Genomic DNA, 17,804 nt, shown 5'->3' with positions numbered 1-17,804 from the left:
TGGCATAACTACAATGAAAATATTCTAATGTTAACCTCAATGAATGATATCCCAAGAATGTGGGAGCTAATGGTAAATGGGGCTGGAAGGCGTTTCCTCACAGGCAGAGACTTTTACCAAACCAGTTACAGAGTGTCAAGGAGTTCTATTTTTCTGGAAACATCAAAACTATCATGATGTGTTGAATTTCAACAGTGATTCTTTTTTTCATGGTAAACATTCTTTTGACTCAAATTTTATAATACTATATCTCCTATGTTCTAATTACAGTTGTTTTAGTAGTTACATGAAATTCATTCAGATTGTTTTCTAATATACTTAACCATTTCCCTGTTGTATAAGTTATTTATAGATTAAAAAAATATTTTATTGTGGTCATAGTGGTTTACAACATTGTCTAATTTCAGGTGTACATTATCATTAATCAGTTTCTATATAGATTGCATCGTTCTCACCAAAAGTAGTGTCATTTTTACCCATCACCATATACATATGCTCCTTCACCCCTTTTGCCCACCCCCCTACCCCCTTCCCCTCTGGTAACCACTAATCTGTTGTCTTTATCCACGTGTTTGTTTATCTTTCACCTATGAGTGAAATCATGCAGTGTTTTTCTTTCTATGTCTGGCTTATTTTGCTTAACATAATACCCTCAAGATCCATCCATGTCGTTGCAAATGGGACAACTTTGTCTTTTTTTGTTACGGCTGAGTAGTATTCCTGTGTGCATATATATATGTGTGTGTGTGTGTGTATATATATACACCACATCTTTATCTATTCATCCATTGATGGGCACTTGGGTTCCTTCCACGTCTTGGCTATTGTGAATAATGCTGCAACGAACATAGGGGTGCATAAATCTCTTTGTTGTTTCAAGTTCTTTGGATAAATACCCAATAGTGGGATAGCTGGATCATATGGTATTTCTATTCTTAATTTTTTGAGAAATCTCCATGCTCTTTTCCATAGTTGCTGTACCAGTTTGCATTCCCACAAGCAGTGTATGAGGGTTCCCTTTTCTCCACATCTGCTCCAACATTTTTTTTTTGTCTTGATAATTATAGCCATTCTGACAGGTGTGAGGTGATATATCTCATTGTAGTTTTGATTTGCATTTCCCTAATAAGTAGTGATGTTGAATATCTTTTCATGTGCTTGTTGGCCATCTGTATATCCTCCTTGCAGAAATGTCTGTTTATATCCTCTGCCCATTTTTTTATTGGATTGTTCATTTTTTTCTTGTTGAGTTGTATGAGTTCTTTAAATATTTTGGAAATTAACCCCTTGTCAGATGTATGATTTCTAAATACTTTCTCCCAGTTGGTGGGTTGTCTTTTTGTTTTGTTCATGGTTTCCTTTGCCTTGAAGAAGGTTTTTAGTCTGATGCAGTCACATTTGTTTATTTTTTCTTTTGTTTCCCATGCCTGAGTAGACACAGTATGCAAAAAGATACTGCTAAGACTGATGTCAAAGAGTATACTGCTTATATTTTCTTCTAGGAGTTTTATGGCTTCAGGTCTTACAGTCAAGCCTTTAATCCATTTGGAGTTGATTTTCTGTATGGTGTAAGGTAATGGTCTACTTTCATTCTTTTGCATGTGGCTGTCCCTTTTTTCCCAACACTATTTATTGAAGATATTTTCCTGTCTCCATTGTATGTTCTTGGCTCCTTTGTTGAAGATTAGCTGTCTGTAGATGTGTGGTTTTATTCCTGGGCTTTCAATTCTATTCCATTGATCTATGTATCTGTTTTTGTGCCAGTACCATGCTGTTTTGATTGCTATAACTTTGTACTATATTTTAAAGTCAGGGATTGTGATAGCTACAGGTTTGTTCTTTCTTCCCAGGATTGCTTTGGCTGTTGGGGGTCTTTTGTTGTTCCATATAAATTTTTGGATTCTTTGTTGTACTTCTGTGAAGAATGTCATTGGGATTCTGGTTAGAATTGCATTGAATCTTGAGATTGCTTTAGGTAATATGGACATTTTAACTATGTTTATTCTTCCAATCCATGAGCATGGAATATCCTACCATTTTTTTATATCATCTTCAAATTCTTTAACAATGTCTTGTAGTTTTAAGTGTCTGGATCTTTCATCTCCTTAATTAAACTTATTCCTACACATTTTATTCTTTTTGATGCAATTGTGAATGGGATGTGTTCTAGAGCTCTTTTTCTGCTACTTCATTATTAGTGTATAGAAATGCAAGTGATTTTTGTAAGTTGATTTTGTACCCTGCAACTTTGCTGTAATTGTTGATTATCTCTAATAGCTTTCTGGTAGATTCCTTAGGTTTTCTATACATAGGATCATGTCATCCATGAACAGCAAGAGTTTCACTTCTTCCTTCCCAATTTGGATACTTGTTATTTCTTTCTCTTGCCTAATTTCTCTGGCCAAAACGTCTAGTACTATGTTGAATAGGAGTGGCAAGAGTGGGCACCTTTGTCTTGTTCCTGTTCTCAGAAGGATGGCTTTCAGTTTTTATCCTTTGACTATGACCTTGGCTGTGGGTGTGTCATAGGTGGCCTGTATTATGTTATTATGTACTTTCCTTCTATACCAATTTTATTGAGAGTTTTTATCATAAATGATGTTGGATCTTGTCACATACTTTCTGTGCATTTATTGAGATGATCACGTGATTTTTATTTCTCATTTTGTTAATGTGGTGCATCACACTGATTGATTTGCAGATGTTGAACCATCCCTGCGTCCCTGGAATAAATCCCACATGATCATTGTGAATGATTCTTTTTAATGTATTGCTGTATTTGGTTTGCCAATATTTTGTTGAGGATTTCTGCATCTATGTTCCTCAGTGATATTTGCCTGTCATTTTCCTTCTGTGTGTTGTCCTTGTCTGGCTTTGGGATCAGGGTGATGTTGGCCTCATAGAATGAGTTAGGAAGCATTCCATCTTCTTCAATTCTTTGGAATAGTTTGAGAAGGATAGGTACTAAATCTTCTCTGAATGTTTGGTAGAATTCTCTAGAGAAGCCATCTGGTCCTGGACTTCTGTTTTTTGGGGGAGGTTTTTGATTATTGTTTCAAACTCTTTCCTTGTGTTTGGTCTATTCAGATTCTCTATTTCTTCTTGATTCAGTTTTGGGATCTTGTTTGAGTCTAACAATTTATCCATTTCTTCCAGATTGTCCAATTTGTTGGCATATAGTTTTTCATAGTATTCTCTTATAATCCTTTGCATTTCTGTGGTATCTGTTATAATTTCTCCTCTTTCGTTTCTAATTTTATTGGTTTTAGCCTTCTCTCTTTTTTTTCTTAGTCTGGCTGAGGGTTTGTCAATTTTGTTTATCTTCTCAAAGAATCAGCTCTTAACTTCATTGATCCTTTATACTGCTTTTTGGTCTCTATTTCATTGATTGCTGCTCTAATTTTTATTATTTCTCTCCTTTTCCTGCCTTTGGGCTTTGTTTTTCTCTTTCTAGTTCTGTTAGGTATAGTTTAAGATTACTTATTTGAGATTTCTCTGATTTGTTGAGTTGAGCTTGTTTTGCTATGAATTTCCCTCTTAGAACTGCTTTCGCCACAACCTATAAGGGTTGGTACAATGTATTTTCTCTTTCATTTGTCTCCAGGTATTTTTTGATTTCTTCATTGATCAAATTGTTGTACAGTAGCATGTTATTTAGTCTCCATGTATTTGTGACTTTCCCAGCTATTTTCTTGTAGTTGATTTCTGGTTTCATAGCATTGTAGCTGGAAAAGATGCTTGATATGATTTCAATCTTCTTAAATTAATTGAGGCTTGCCTTGTTTCCCAATATGTGGTCTATCTTTGAAAATGTTCCATGTGCACTTGAGAAGAATGTGTATTCTGTTTTTGGATGGACTGTTCAATACATTTCTGCCAAGTCCGTCTGGTCTAGTGTTTCACTTAAGTTTACTATTTCTTTGTTGAATTTCTGTCTGGATGATCTATACGTTGATGTAAATTGGGTGTTGAGGTCCCCTACTTTTATTGTGTTGCTGTTAATTTCTCCCTTTAGGTCTGTTAATAGTTGCTTTATATACTTTGGTGCTCCTGTGTTAGATGCATATATATTCATAAGTGTTATGTTCTCTTGGTGGAATGTCCTGTTTATCATTATATACTGCCCCTCTTTCTCTCTCATTGTCTTTTTTATCTTCAAGTCTACTTTGTCTAAGTATGGCAACACCTGCTTTCTTTTGATAGCCATTTGCTTGGAGTATCATCTTCTATCCCTCCACTCTGAGCCTGTGTTTGTCTTTAGAGCTGAGATGTGTTTCCTGGAGGCAGCATATTGTTGAGTCTTGTTCTTTAATCCATCCATCCACTCTGTGTCTTTTGATTGGAGAATTCAATCCATTTACATTTAGAATGATTATTGATATATGAGGGCTTAATATTGCCATTTTATCTCTGTTTTCTGGTTGTTCTATATTTCCCTTGTTTCTCTTCCCTAGTGTTTCTGACTGCCATTTCAGTTTGGTGGTTTTCTGTGATGGTTTTCTTAGTTTTCTCTTTATTTATGATTTGTGTCTCTGCTCTGAGTTTTTGTTTAGTGGTTACCATGAAGTTTGTATAAAAGACCTTGTAGATAAGATAGTCCATTTTCTGATAGCCTCTTATCTCCATTAGCCTAAGTAGGTTCCAACCCGTTCCACTTCCCCTTCTAAGTTATTGTTCTCATAAATTATTCTGTTTTGTGTTGTGGGTTTGTGATTAAAGTGAAGTGTTTATAGTTATTTTTGGTGCTTTCCTTCTATTTATTTCTTATGTTATAATTAAGACTTTGCTAACCTGTTTTGATAGCTGCAATTTTCTGATTTTCTCTATTTATCTCCTTGCTCGAGGCTTTGTAAACCTTTGCCTTTTTGTTTCAGGTATGAGGGCATCCTTGACCATTTCTTGTAAGGGATGTCTAGTGGCAATGAACTCCCTCAGCTTTCATTTACCTGGGAAAGCTTTTATTTCTCCATCATATCTGAAGGATAATTTCACTGGATAGAGTATTCTTGGCTGAAAGTTTTGGTCTTTCAGTATTTTTAATATATCATTCCAATCTCTCTTAGACTGTAAGGCTTCTGCTAATAAATCCACTGAAAACCTGGTGGGGGTTCCTTTGTATGTTATTTTCTTCTCTCTTGCTGCTCTTAATATTTTTTGTCATTGACTTTTGCCAGTTTTACTATTATATGCCTTGGAGAAGGTCGTTTTGCATTGATGTAATTGGGAGTTCTATTGACTTCATATACTCATAAGTCCAGTTCTTTCCCCAGGTTTGGGGAATTCTCAGCTATTATTTCTTTGAACAAGCTTTCTGCTCCTTTCTCCCTCTCTTCTCCCACTGGAATACCTATAATCCTTATGTTGCATTTCCGAATTGAGTTGGATATTTCTCAAAGAGTTTCTTCATTTTTTTAAATCTTAGTTCTCTCTTCTCCTTCACCCAAACCATTTCTATATTTCTGTCCTTTAAATTACTAATTCTTTCCTCCATAATGTCAGATCTGTATTTTAATGTTTGTAGATTGTTTTTTCATCTCATTGAGTTCTTCCTCTCCAGAATTTGTTTGATTTTTTCCTTAGAGTTTCAATCTCTTTGGTGAAGAATTCTTTCTGCTCATTAATTTTATTTCTGAGTTCATTGATCTTTCTGAGTTTTCTTATAACTTGTTGAGCTTCTTTATGACAACTATTTTGAATTCCCTGTCATTTAGATTGTAAATTTCTGTGAGTTCAAGATTGGTTTCTGGAGACTTGTCATTTTCCTTCTGCTCTGGAGTGTTACTGTAGTTCTTCATGGTATTTGATGATGTGATCCTTTGCTGGATTCCACTCGCCACCCCGGGGGGGCAGAAGCTGTGTTTTATAAACCTGCCAAGTCTGCTGGACGTTGTGCCGATAGGATTCTTCTGTGTTTGCCTGCTGGTTGCAGCCACTTAGTGGGTCACACATGCACGTGCAGGCACTGTGGTGTGGAACCACTGCCTGGGCCGGAGTCCAGCTGAGCTGTTGCACTAGGGGGAGGGGAGGAGAAGGGCTCTTTCTTTTACACATGTGGACCCACTCTGCACTCACGGGCGTTTTGCCTGGGCTGCTGTGCTTAGTGGCTGAGCCAAACCACTTGTTGTGGAGCATTCCCAAAGGCTGGGCTGCAACTCTAAAAGCAAGAGTGTTTGCATGCAGGCCTGCCTGCTCCCCCACTCCTCTTACAGTTATGCACTGGCTGCTGTGTGAGGACCCACAACCTAGATCACTGCCACTGGGGAGGGAAAGGGGATCTGCTCACCTCCTTCCACTGCTTCCCAGGGATCCAGTACCCCCATCTACAGATGTATGGCTGTATATATCTCTCAGGGGTCCTCTTGGACTTTATATGGAATCTTCTGTTGGTTAATGAATGTTCGTTGGTTGTAACTTAGAAGGGAGAGACTAAGGGAACATTTCACTCTGCCATGATGCTGACGTCACTCTGACTTGCTTCTTTTTCACTGTTTCTATTTTTCTGTTGTGAATGAGTATCTTCCCACTCATTACAACTATGCCTATCTTTAGCACGTGAAATGTAGTTATAATGGCTGCTTTAACATCTTTGTCTGATAATTCCAACATCTGTGTCACTTTGGCTTGGCATCTGTTGATTTTCTTTCCCCGTAAGACAATAATTTCCTGATTCTTCATATGTCAAGTACTTCTGAGTAATCTTGGACATTTTGTTGTGTAGACTCTGGATCCTATTAAAATCCTCTGAGGAATATTTAAACATTTTTTGTTTGTTTTAGCAGGCAATCAACTTGGTTAGATGCAGACCATAAACTCTCTCTTATTTTCTGTAGGCAATGGTCCTAACCTCAGTTGTTTCAAAAGCCTTTGCTATGTTGCCTTTGGTCTGCCCCATGCATGAGTCACTCAGGGGTTAGTCTGTGACTGGGGCAATGGTTCTTTTCTACATTTACTTCAGTTCGTAAAGCCATTGCTATGCTGATTTTGGCCTGTCTGATGCACGCACAGCTGGAGGTGACCTAAAGATACTTGGTTGGATTCATACATAGAATTAAGGAGCTCCATTCCCTAGCTTTCTCTTGTCTTGAATCCATGCCTCCCCAACCTCTGACACATACTCTATTTCTCAAGGTCATTTTTCCTGCTTTCGCTAATCAGAAAATGAGGTTTTTCTCTGCATTTAGCTGCCCATAATGCCATAAATGTGGCTTCCCTTGGGGAAAAGCTGCTACAGAGAAAAAAAACAACAATAAGGATTCCTCACACTCTCTTTAGACTGTAGGGTCTATTTTCCCAGACCTTCAGGCCATAAAAACAGGTTTTCTATTATAGTTTTGGCCTCCTCTGCTGTCCTTGCACAGTTGCATGACTGGGGTCTGCCTTCAGGTCAAAGATGCAAGAGCAAGAAAAATTCACCCCTGTGGTTTTGACTTTTCTTCACAATCCACCTGCTGCTGTTTACTTTTCAGAGTCTTCAGGTAGTTCCCTTTGCATTTTATCCAGAGTTTTTGGTTGCAAGCAGTGGAAAAGAGGTCATAGTGGGCCTATTCCAACACTGGAAGGCTGTGTGCTCCATGAGAGGAGGGACCATATCTGGTTTTACCCTTTATCTAGATAGTACTTAGCAGATGGTAGGCACTTAATACATATATGTGGAATAAACATTGAGTGAACCGAGAATAAAAAAGTGCCAGATGCTTGAAATGACAACAAAAATAAAAAACACTCTGCATAGTTAACAAGAAAGGCATATTTGGCAGAAGAGTAAGAGATTCTAACACCAAGAATAGGCTTTTCAAATACATCAAGAAAAAGGAAGCAAATTATGGAAAGACTAAGATCTTTAATGATTATGCTGTAAAGACAGATAAGGAATCAACAGGACAACTTAGGAAAAGGTTCTACTCTTATAGAACAAAAACTTAGGAGTGGAAGTTTTGAAGAACTAGGACCCTGGCTAGGGTAGAATTTTGGTACCACTTTAATGGAGGAAGTTGAAGAAGAAAAGCCAGACACTTGAGTGATGTGGGGTCAGAAGCAGGATGGACAGGATATATCGGCCTTAGCTCTCTCCCCATTGCCCCTTTCTCTCTTCTTTAATACTGTGCCTGTCCACTTTCTTCTCTGACCAATTTTTAAAATGCCTATTTCCTTAATATAGTATAAATTTTGTAATTTAAAAGGTAGATAAACTCATGAATTTTACCTGTCTCTTAATAACTGGGTTTTTTTAGGGGTCAATTTTTGATAGAAAAAAATTGATAGAAAAACATCTTATCAATAGCTCTATGCAATTATTTGAGAGAAATTTGATATAAGCAAAAGCCTACCTGTATAACTCAGAAGTAACTGGTAATCCAGATGTCTAAGGGTTCCAGTGACAGTATCCTGTTAGGAGACGTCTCACTATATGTCTAGATAGTTGTCATAATGGAAAGAATGAGGGTTTTGAAATCAGAAATATACTAGTTGCATGATCTCGGGTACATTATCATCCATCATCATCTTTTAGTGGGCACAGTACTACCTATGTTTCTTATTTTGTACTCACAGCTAGAGAAAGCAGAATTAAATTTGAGGACAGCCAACCAAGTGTGAGTTTACTGGATATCATGGCAGTCTACTTGTATGCTAACAAAAAGGAGACTTCAGAGTGATTTATATTCCAGTACCTTACATTTATGATCACCTCAGTTTTTGAATTTTATTTTACGCTATATTTATTTCAATAAGCTTCTTTTTTTTTCTGCTCCCTGCCCCCCAAGTCCCCCAACTATGTAGTTGTATATTTTAGTTGTCGGTCCTTCTAGTTGTGGCATGTGGGATGCCGCCTCAGCGTGGCCTGATGAGCGGTGCCATGTCTGCGCCCAGAATCTGAACTGGCAAAACCCTGGGCCGCCGAAGTGGAGCGCGTGAACTTAACCATTCGGCCACAGGGCCGGCCCCTCAATAAGCTTCTTAAAATCCTTTTTGGAATGAGGTAGAGTATAAATACATACTACATATCGTGTTATTATGGGGGTAAAGTAAGATGATTGTACAGACCATAGCAAAAGCTATGGTCCTCAATTGGTCATTTTTATTAGAAATATGTACTGTTATCATATTGCTAAGTTTTGCTTGTAAAGTAGTGTAAAATTTTGATAGATTTAGAGGTCCTGTTTTCACCTGGTTTTATTAGAAAGGCTCTTTGTACATATTAATAATGGATACTGTGGTATTGTCAAAAGAGTTGGGCAATTAAGCTCTCTGCTTTTAACTTGCTACATAGTATTGATTGAGTTTCTTGCCAGTTCACCTCCTTGTACCTCAGTTTCACAGCTATAAAAAGCGATAGGGAGGGAGGATGGTAGGTGACCTAAGGGCTTTATCAGTTTTAAGTCCATGCTTCTATTCTCTTACAGTAAAGAAACAGGGTAAGAGCATTCCAATATATGCTGTTTGGGAACGTCACATCTTATGTAAACGTCATGTATGTATACATGTATATCACTTAATAAAAACAACTTCTTTCTTTCCCTGGTGTGTTGTACTATATACTGTACTTTGGGCTTATCTTTTTGGAGCAATGTTGTGCAATAGTGACATCTAGTGACTATGCCACATATCATTCAGCAAAAATTTATGGCCAATTTTTAGCTCTCTAAAAGTGGATTCTCTTTGAGGCTTAGCTAAACACTTTAAAATCATTCCTCATCTCTCCCTCCTATAGATTTAAGAAATACCAATTAAATTTGGCAGTAGCACTACTAATTGGATACATAATAACTGAAATTTCCTTCAAAAAATCATAATGCGTACAGCACTAAGTAGAAACCATTCTTGGGGCCAGCCCGGTGGTGCAGTGGTTAAGTGCGCACGTTCTGCTTCGGCGGCCCGGGGTTCACTGGTTCGGATCCCGGGTGTGGACATGGCACCGCTTGACAAGCCGTGCTGTGGTAGGTGTCCCACACATAAAATAGAGGAAGATGGGAATGGATGTTAGCTCAGGGCCAGCCTTCCTCTGCAAAAAGAGGAGGATTAGCAGCAGTTAGCTGAGGGCTAATCTTCCTTGGGAAAAAAAAAAAAAAACTATTCTAAGTGAGACTGCAACTTTTTTACTCCCATTGAGAGTGGTAGAACTGGGTTTGGAGTTCAGGTGTGTTTCAATGTGTAGTTCATGTCCTCAGCCACTATACATCGCTGACACATAATAGTCATTTAACATATATTTATTAAATGAATGTTCGGTAAACACATGCATCAATTCTGTGTTTGTGAGGCTGTATTCCTTTAAAGTCTTTGGAACTGTTGCTGTCTTTCAGACAAGTCTAAGTTTACATCAAAGGTCATCAACTAAAAACAACTACAGTATAAATCTTTTAACAAATGAATTTGAGAGTCATACCCACAAACAGAATATTCTTTATAAAGAGCATTCAAACTAGATCTATTTTTTCTTTTTTAAAATAATGACTAGCTGGCATTATTGTTCAATCAGAAAAATACAACTCTGGGCAAAACTACTATTCCAATTCAAATAGACTTTGCTACTGTTAAAATTCCTATAGTATTTGGTGTTTGTTCTCAATAATCAGATATTATCTTGAATTTTTATTCTTTTCAAGTGCCTAGATCTTGTTTCCACAATAAAATGGCATTCCATGGTTCAGAGTATGCTTTATATTATTCTCTTTCCCTTAGCACCAAACACATTGGTTTTTCTCACCTATAGAACAGTTGCCAACAACTTACCCAGAATCTGTTTTCCACAACATGGCACAAACTATCTTGTCAGCTTTCTCTTGAGTTCTCTGGACCCTACGTTTCAGTCAATTAAACTGTTACGTGTTCTCCCACGCATTATTTGTTTTCTTTTATTTGCTCGGAATACCTTCCCACCGCATCTCTTCTTTGTAAATGATATCTGTCTATCACTTGAGGGTCACTCCAAGGAAAGCTTCCTGCAGGTGTACCACAAAACTGGAAGTCGTCTTCCCCTTTGGAATTCTTACATCATTTTGTCACTTGCTCTATCTTCCTTCTCCCTCTGCTTGTCCCTTCTTGGTCTTCTTTACAGGCTTCTTTTCCTCTATCCATTCCTCAATGCATACTGAAATGTTAGACTTCCTCGGCATTCTGCCCTATGCCCTCTTCTCTTCTTGCTCTCTATACATTTCTTAAGCAATGTATTTCACTCCTGTGGCTCTAATGGTGACCAGTATGCTAATGAGCCTGGCCTAGAGAAGCTCTCTTGAGATTTTTGACTAGCATATTTAACTATTCATTGGATATCTCTACCTGATTGTCTTTACAAGTATCTTAAGCTCAACATATGCACAACTGAATTCAAGACCTTTCCCCACCAAAACTATTCCTTCTTCAGAGAATTTCCTGTCTTAGAGATCGAAGCCACCATCTACCTAGTTGCTCAAACTAGAAACTGAGGAGTCATTCCTTCTATGCACTACCCCTCCTTGCTGACATCCACTGAGTTACTCGATCATGTTAAATCAGGCTCCTAAATATTTAAAAACTTTGTCCATCTCTCTCCATATAAATTGCCATTATTTCAGTCCAGGCCATAAGCACCTTTCCCCCAAAACACCATAAGGGCCTCCAGTCTTGGTCCTCCCCAGTGTAATTTCCACAATCCAGAGTAATCTTCTAAAATGTAGGGCAATTATGGGAACTTCCTGCTTAATATTCATCAATGGCTTCCCATAGAAGAAAAATGTCCAAATTCCTTAAACATAGCTTACAGAGCCCTCTGTAATAAGGGCTAACCTTGTCCCTGCCTATCTCCTCATTCTTCACTTGACATTCTAAACTTCAGGCATATGAAATTTCAGTTCTTCAAACTTGCCATGCATCACATCTCTGAGACTTTACATTCTGTATGCTGCCTTCTAACCCCACACCCCTGCTTTTTGCTCAGCAAACTCTATGTCAGTGTAAGAAGTCCTTCTTGTGGAAGCTCTCTTCACTTTGCATTCTTTTTTTTTTTGGTGAGGAATATTGGCCCTGAGCCAATATCTGTTGCCAATCTTCCTCTTTTTGCTTGAGGAAGATTGCCACTGAGCTAACATCTGTGCCAGTCTTCCTGTATTTTGTATCTGGGATGCTGCCACACCATGGTTTGATGAGCAGTGTATAGGTCCATGCCTGGGATCCGAACTTGTGAACCCCAGGCCACCGAAGGGGAGTGTGCAAACTTAAGCATTATGCCACCTGGCCGGCCCCCAGGATGCATCCTTATCATAGCATCTACCCCTCCTCACAGCATCCACTTTACTACTGTAATTGCTTGTTTAACTATTATCATTCTTTTATTTGACAAATATTCACTGAGAGTCCGCTATGTCACTGGTACTGCATTCTCCTCTGCATATAGAATTTAGTCAGTTCAGGGTATTGTGTAAGCACATACCGTATGTGGGAGACGGTCCAAGAAATGTCTCTTAATGACTTGCATTTCCATCTATTTCCCTACCAGATTAAATTTCATAATCATTTCCGAGTTCTTTGAATTACCTAACACAGTGGATGGTAGATAAATATCTAATCTCATTAACTGTTGGATTTTAAACATATACAAACAATTTTTGCATTGTAAGAGGACTGCACCCAGCCATTACTTTCTACCTAGCAGAGTTTTTCTTTGATATCACTTTGGATATAATGGAGTGTAAACACTTAGGCAAACTTCTGCAGTGAAAAACGTGAGCCTCAGTATCAGAACAGTGTAATAATGCTGCCGCTTACTAGGCGTGTGTCCATGGCCAAGAGCCTTAACCCCTCTGAGCCTCAGTTTCCTCATCTGAAAAAGGTAGTTACAAAGTCAAATGAGATATGAGAAAATAAAAGCATAGCACAAAATGTAAAGGGCTATCCAAATGCCATTATTACGATTGTTATTAGAGTGAACACAGATCAGGTCTCCCTGTCACTGGTCATCCCAGCTCTACAGGCAACGAGATTTCCAAATCTCATCCTTCACCTTCCCTTTATCATTTAAGAGGTAGGCTTCTGTACTTTAATAAACACATAATGATGGAAATGGTTAAAAAAAAAAAAACACCCCACAACACCAGGAAAACCAAGCCAAAAAATTTAACAAGTAAATATTAAAGGGACAAGAGAGACAGAAGCACCAGCCTATGAAGTCTAGAATTTGGATATATGGACCAAAAAAACATCAGGCCACAATTACTTTTTTTTTTAATATTAACTAGAAGGGTAAGTGGCACAAAAGAGTAATGATCTGAATCACTTCTCAGTAAAATGGTAACCCACTGAGCTGCAAAGTCAGGAGATTGGGTTCAAGAACTAGTTTAGCTATGAACCTAACCACTAATCCCCAGGCAGTCTACCCACCCCACACTCTGGTCTTTCAGCTCCTGATCTCCTTGGCTCCTATCATCTTTTTTTCCACCCTATCTCAGCCACACACTCAGAAGGCCACAAATATCAAATGGCCACTCCATCGAGCCCAGCGATGCTACCATGCTCCTATAGTATTACTATATACTGAATGTTTGTGTCTTCTCAAAATCCTTAGGCTGAAATCCTAACCCCCAAAGTGATGGTGTTAGGACGTGGGGCCTTTGGGAGGTGATTATGTGATGAGGGCAGAGCCCTCACAAATGGGATTAAGGCTCTTATTAAAAGAGACCCTGAGAGCTCCCTTGCCCCTTTTGGCCATCCATGGACCAGGAATTGGGCCCTCAGCAGACAGCAAATAGGCTGGCACCTTGATCTTGGACTTCCTAGCCTTTAGAACTGTGAGAAATAAACTTCTGTTGTTTAGGGGCCAGCCCCAGGGTTGAGTGGTTCGGTTCGTGTGCTCCACTTTAGTGGCCTGGGGTTTGCCAGTTTGGATCCGGGGTGTGGACCTATGATCAGGCCGTGCTGTGGCCGCATCCCACATAGAAGAACTAGAATGACTTACGACTAGCATATACAACTATGTCCTGGGGCTGTGGGGAGGAAAAAAGATAAAAGGAGGAAGACTGGCAACAGATGTTAGTTCAGGGCCAATCTTCCTCACCAAAACAGTATACTTAGAGAAAAAAAATTCTTAAATTTCTGTTGTTTTATAAGCCTATGGTATTTTTATAACAGCGTCCCAGACTAAGACAAGTATGATTGCCTTCTGTCCTCCCAATGATTATTTTCTACTTTCCCTTTGCCCCTTAAACTGCCTACCAAACATCCCTACTCTCCTCTTACTGATCATGCTCATAATTCATTGAGAAAAAGTGAATCAATATCAGGCAGAAACTCTCTCACCTTCTAATCACTGAATCTACCCATCCACCTGCATCTCTACTTATACTCATTACCTTTCTTCCTATTACTGTAAATTTTATGTTCATATTTCTAAGCCAATACTTCATACAAGTTCCTTGGATCCTATTCCTTCTTGTTTCCTCAAAGACTTTACTCCTCTAATATACACATTCTCTGTTATACTATAATTTTTCCCCCTCTCTACTGGATCGTTCCCATCAGCCTTTTTATCCCCATCTTTAAGACCCTAATTTGACCCCACATATTCCTCTGTTACCTCCGTTTTTCAACTCTTCATAGTAAAGTATCTTGAGAAGTCTGTGCTATGTCCATTTCTTCACGTCACGTTTCGTCTTCATTGTGCTTGTCAGAGCACATCACCATATGTTGCCAAAATCCAATGGTCAGATCTCTTTATTTACGTGACTCTTGAGCATGTTTCAATACCATTGGCCATGCTTTGTTGTCTTGGCTTTTAAGTCATCATGCTCTTCAGGTTTTCTTCACCAGATACTCCTTCTCCATCTGCTTTGGTTGCTTCTTTTCCTCGGCGTTACCTCTGATCATTGGAATACTCTCTACAAACACACTTTCTCTAGGTAGTTTTTCCTACATGCTGATGACTCTCAACTTTTATCTTTCGTCCCTTACACAGAACTCGACTCCCAAATTACTTTAGATTTCTAATAAGCACATCAAACTTAAGGTGAGCAAAACAAGAATACCACCCCCCCCCCCCCCGACACACACACTTTTTCTTCCCTAGTCTTTTCCATTTGGTAAAGGGCACAACCATCCACTCAAGCTCAAGATGAAAATCAGGAGCTCCCCTTTTTTTCTCACCTCTATATTTAAAACATCACCAAGTCTGTAGGCTCTGCCTCCAAATGTATCTCACAGCCATCTACTTCCTACCGCTTTAGCCCAAGCTACTATCCTACCTTCCTTCCTGGATTACTGCAAGTGTCTTCTGCTACTAATCTGCTCCCCATCCCTATGACCCATTCACCACATGACAGGTGGAACAAACCTTTTCATAATGTAATCAGATTACTCCCTTCTGAAACACTCTGTACTAGTTTCTCATCACACTTTACATACATTCCAAATGTATACCATGGGTAGATTGCCATGGCTGATTCAGGGCACTACCTGATTTCGCCCCTCCCTATCTCTTCATGCTTATCCTGTACCGCTGTCTCTACATTCCAGCTACAGCGGTCTTTATGATGTTCCTTGAAAGAGTCAAGCTCTTTCATACCTTAGGGCTTTTGCAATTGAAGTTCCCTTTACCTGAAATCCTCTGGCCCCAAATATTTCTGTGGCTGGCTTTTTTATATCACTGAGGCCAGCACAAATGTCAGCTCCTCAGAGAGGCCTTCCCTAACCAATCAATCTAAAGTAACCCCTCCCCTAGTCTTTCTCACTTCACACGGTTTTACTTCTTCACTGCACTCACCATTATCAACACTTCCTTGTTCATATATTACCTGTTTATTTTCTATCTTTGTTCACCAGAATTTAAGCTCCATGAGAACAGGAACCTTACCAGTCTTCCTTACCATTGTATTCACAACGCTTGGCAAGGCAGTAGATTCCTTAAAAAGATGTGAGCAAGTCACTCAAGTTCTCTAACTCACATTTGTGGGGCTACTATTGCTAGACTTAGCTCTGGGTTTCGGGATTACAAAGGTGAATAAGGCATGGCTCCTTGAGAATCTTATCCATTTATCTCTTCAACAAATATATACTGAATGCATATTTTACTGTTCCAGGTCCTGTTCAATGTCAGTATGTAGTTCCCTCTTCAGTAAAATGGAGTTTTGTTAACTAACTCTATCTCACAGAGTGTATAAAAAGGATGAGTATGAAAATTATGCACAAAAAGAGGACTGCTATCAAAATGTTACCTTATATATTACTATCCCTGCACCTGCCTCTTTCTTTTTGTCTGGTAATGGGCAGGAGCTTATGGCAAGAGAGAATCAACTGACAGAAACAGCAGTATAAATTCTGGTACTCATAGAAAGTAACAAATATGAATAGCTTTTCATAGGTTTTCATAATGTGCCAAACGACTAAGACGTTTGGCGCATTAGTTTTTTAGATGTGATAGTAATCTGTTAATTTTCTGCATTTGTGTTGCACAAATAACAGTTCTATTTACCTCCCTGCGAAAAACCAGGGAGTAGGGTGTGGCCTCCCTCAGTGCCACCGGGCCAATCGCCCTCTCCATCACTGCGTCTGATCTGTCACAGACTACAGGGCACACTTGGAGGGCGTCAGGGGCCTGGCGTGGGCCTGCAGAGCTCTTGGGCGGCCTCCTAAATGATGCGCCTGACACACGGTGCATGTGCAACAGCTGTCCCATCCTCTAAACGCACTGAGCTACAGCGCGGTCCACTGTGAGAAAGCCAACACCGGGCGCGGGGCAGGGTGAGGGAGCACGGAGGAGCGCTCTCCCTGCATCAGCAGCCAATCCTGGGCCACGTCTCCAGTCACAGGCGCGCGTGAAGGCTCCTGTGCCGGTATTCACTATTTGTACAACAGGCTGCGCTGAATAAAATGGATTGTGCGGTCTGGACTGACAGACCCGCTTTTTTCTTACTTGTGAGTACCTGTAAAACGAGAGAGAGGAGGCAGCGAACAGGAGCAGCGATGCGAGGGACGCGAGGGCGTGAAGGACCGAGTCGGGGGAGAGGAGGGGTCCGCGGCTGTGCCCCGCGTCGGGCGGAGAAGACGGGCGCTCCCTCGAATGGAGGGGGAGCGGCGTTCCCGCGGCCGCCGGAAGGGACCCAGCGCGGGGGACGAGGCGCTGGTGCCCCGGGGCCTGGAAAGGGGCACTGTCGAGAAAAATGGACCCTACCTACAATTCCTTTAGCATCCCCCGCCGCCCCAGGAGCGGCCCTGGCACCCAGCAACCGCCGCGGAGACCGCGCGCCGCTCTGGCAGAAGCCGCCAGGAGCGGACCTCTGCGAGGGTCACGGGGCCAGGCTGAAGGCCGCGGGCGCGGCGGGGGCGGCGGGGCGGGGCGGAGCGGGCGGGCCGGCGGGGCGGGGCCGGGGGCGGGGCCTGAGCGGGCGGGCCGGCCGGCGGGGCAGGGGTCGGGGGTCGGGGGTCGGGGGTCGGGGGCGGGGCCTGAGCGGGTGGGCCGGCCGGCGGGGCAGGGGTCGGGGGTCGGGGGTCGGGGGCGGGGCCTGAGGGTGCAGGCCGGTGGGGGCGGGGCGGGGCTGGGCTGGCGGCGGCGGAGCCTTCCAGTGGCTTGGCGGCCGCCTCGGCCTGCGGAGGCGTGGGTTCCAGGATCACCTGGGACCGCCTGATGTGTTTTCAAGTCTTTTCTGACTATTGACCTACTGGGTTATAGAAGTCCAGGGACAGAGTTGACGTCACAGAGCCCGTTAGCCAAAAAACAGCGCCAGGGGCTGCACGTGCCAGAAGTAATTTATCAAAACTCAGATCGTATTTCCCCTTAAATCAGCTTAAGTATAGTGCAATCGTAAAAGGGCATAGTCTGTGGGGTCATGACCGTCAGGGTT

At 40.9% G+C, this 17,804-nt stretch overlaps 1 protein-coding gene across 6 annotated transcripts in view; it reads right to left on the bottom strand.

Moving 5' to 3' along the window:
• SLC9B1 (solute carrier family 9 member B1) overlaps window positions 1–17,350 on the bottom strand; it is a 76,452-nt gene extending 59,102 nt beyond the window's left edge. Inside the window, exons 1-2 of one of the 6 annotated variants that reach the window (XM_023637614.2) lie at window positions 16,887–17,342; window positions 8,328–8,411 (exon numbers count right to left, since the gene is read on the bottom strand). The gene's annotated coding sequence lies outside the window, so the exon portion shown is untranslated. Of the gene's footprint in view, window positions 1–8,327; window positions 8,412–16,876 lie in introns of all 6 variants that reach the window. The other 5 variants (XM_023637616.2, XM_070263337.1, XM_023637615.2 and 2 more) reach the window with 5 other exon arrangements.
• Between the last annotated feature and the right edge of the window lie 454 nt (window positions 17,351–17,804).

This window comes from Equus caballus, chromosome 3 (genome assembly GCF_041296265.1).
Source record: "Equus caballus isolate H_3958 breed thoroughbred chromosome 3, TB-T2T, whole genome shotgun sequence".
Classification (NCBI taxonomy): Eukaryota; Metazoa; Chordata; class Mammalia; order Perissodactyla; family Equidae; genus Equus; species Equus caballus.
Note: the sequence above shows the minus strand (reverse complement) of the source record. Positions and strands in the feature narration are given on the sequence as shown.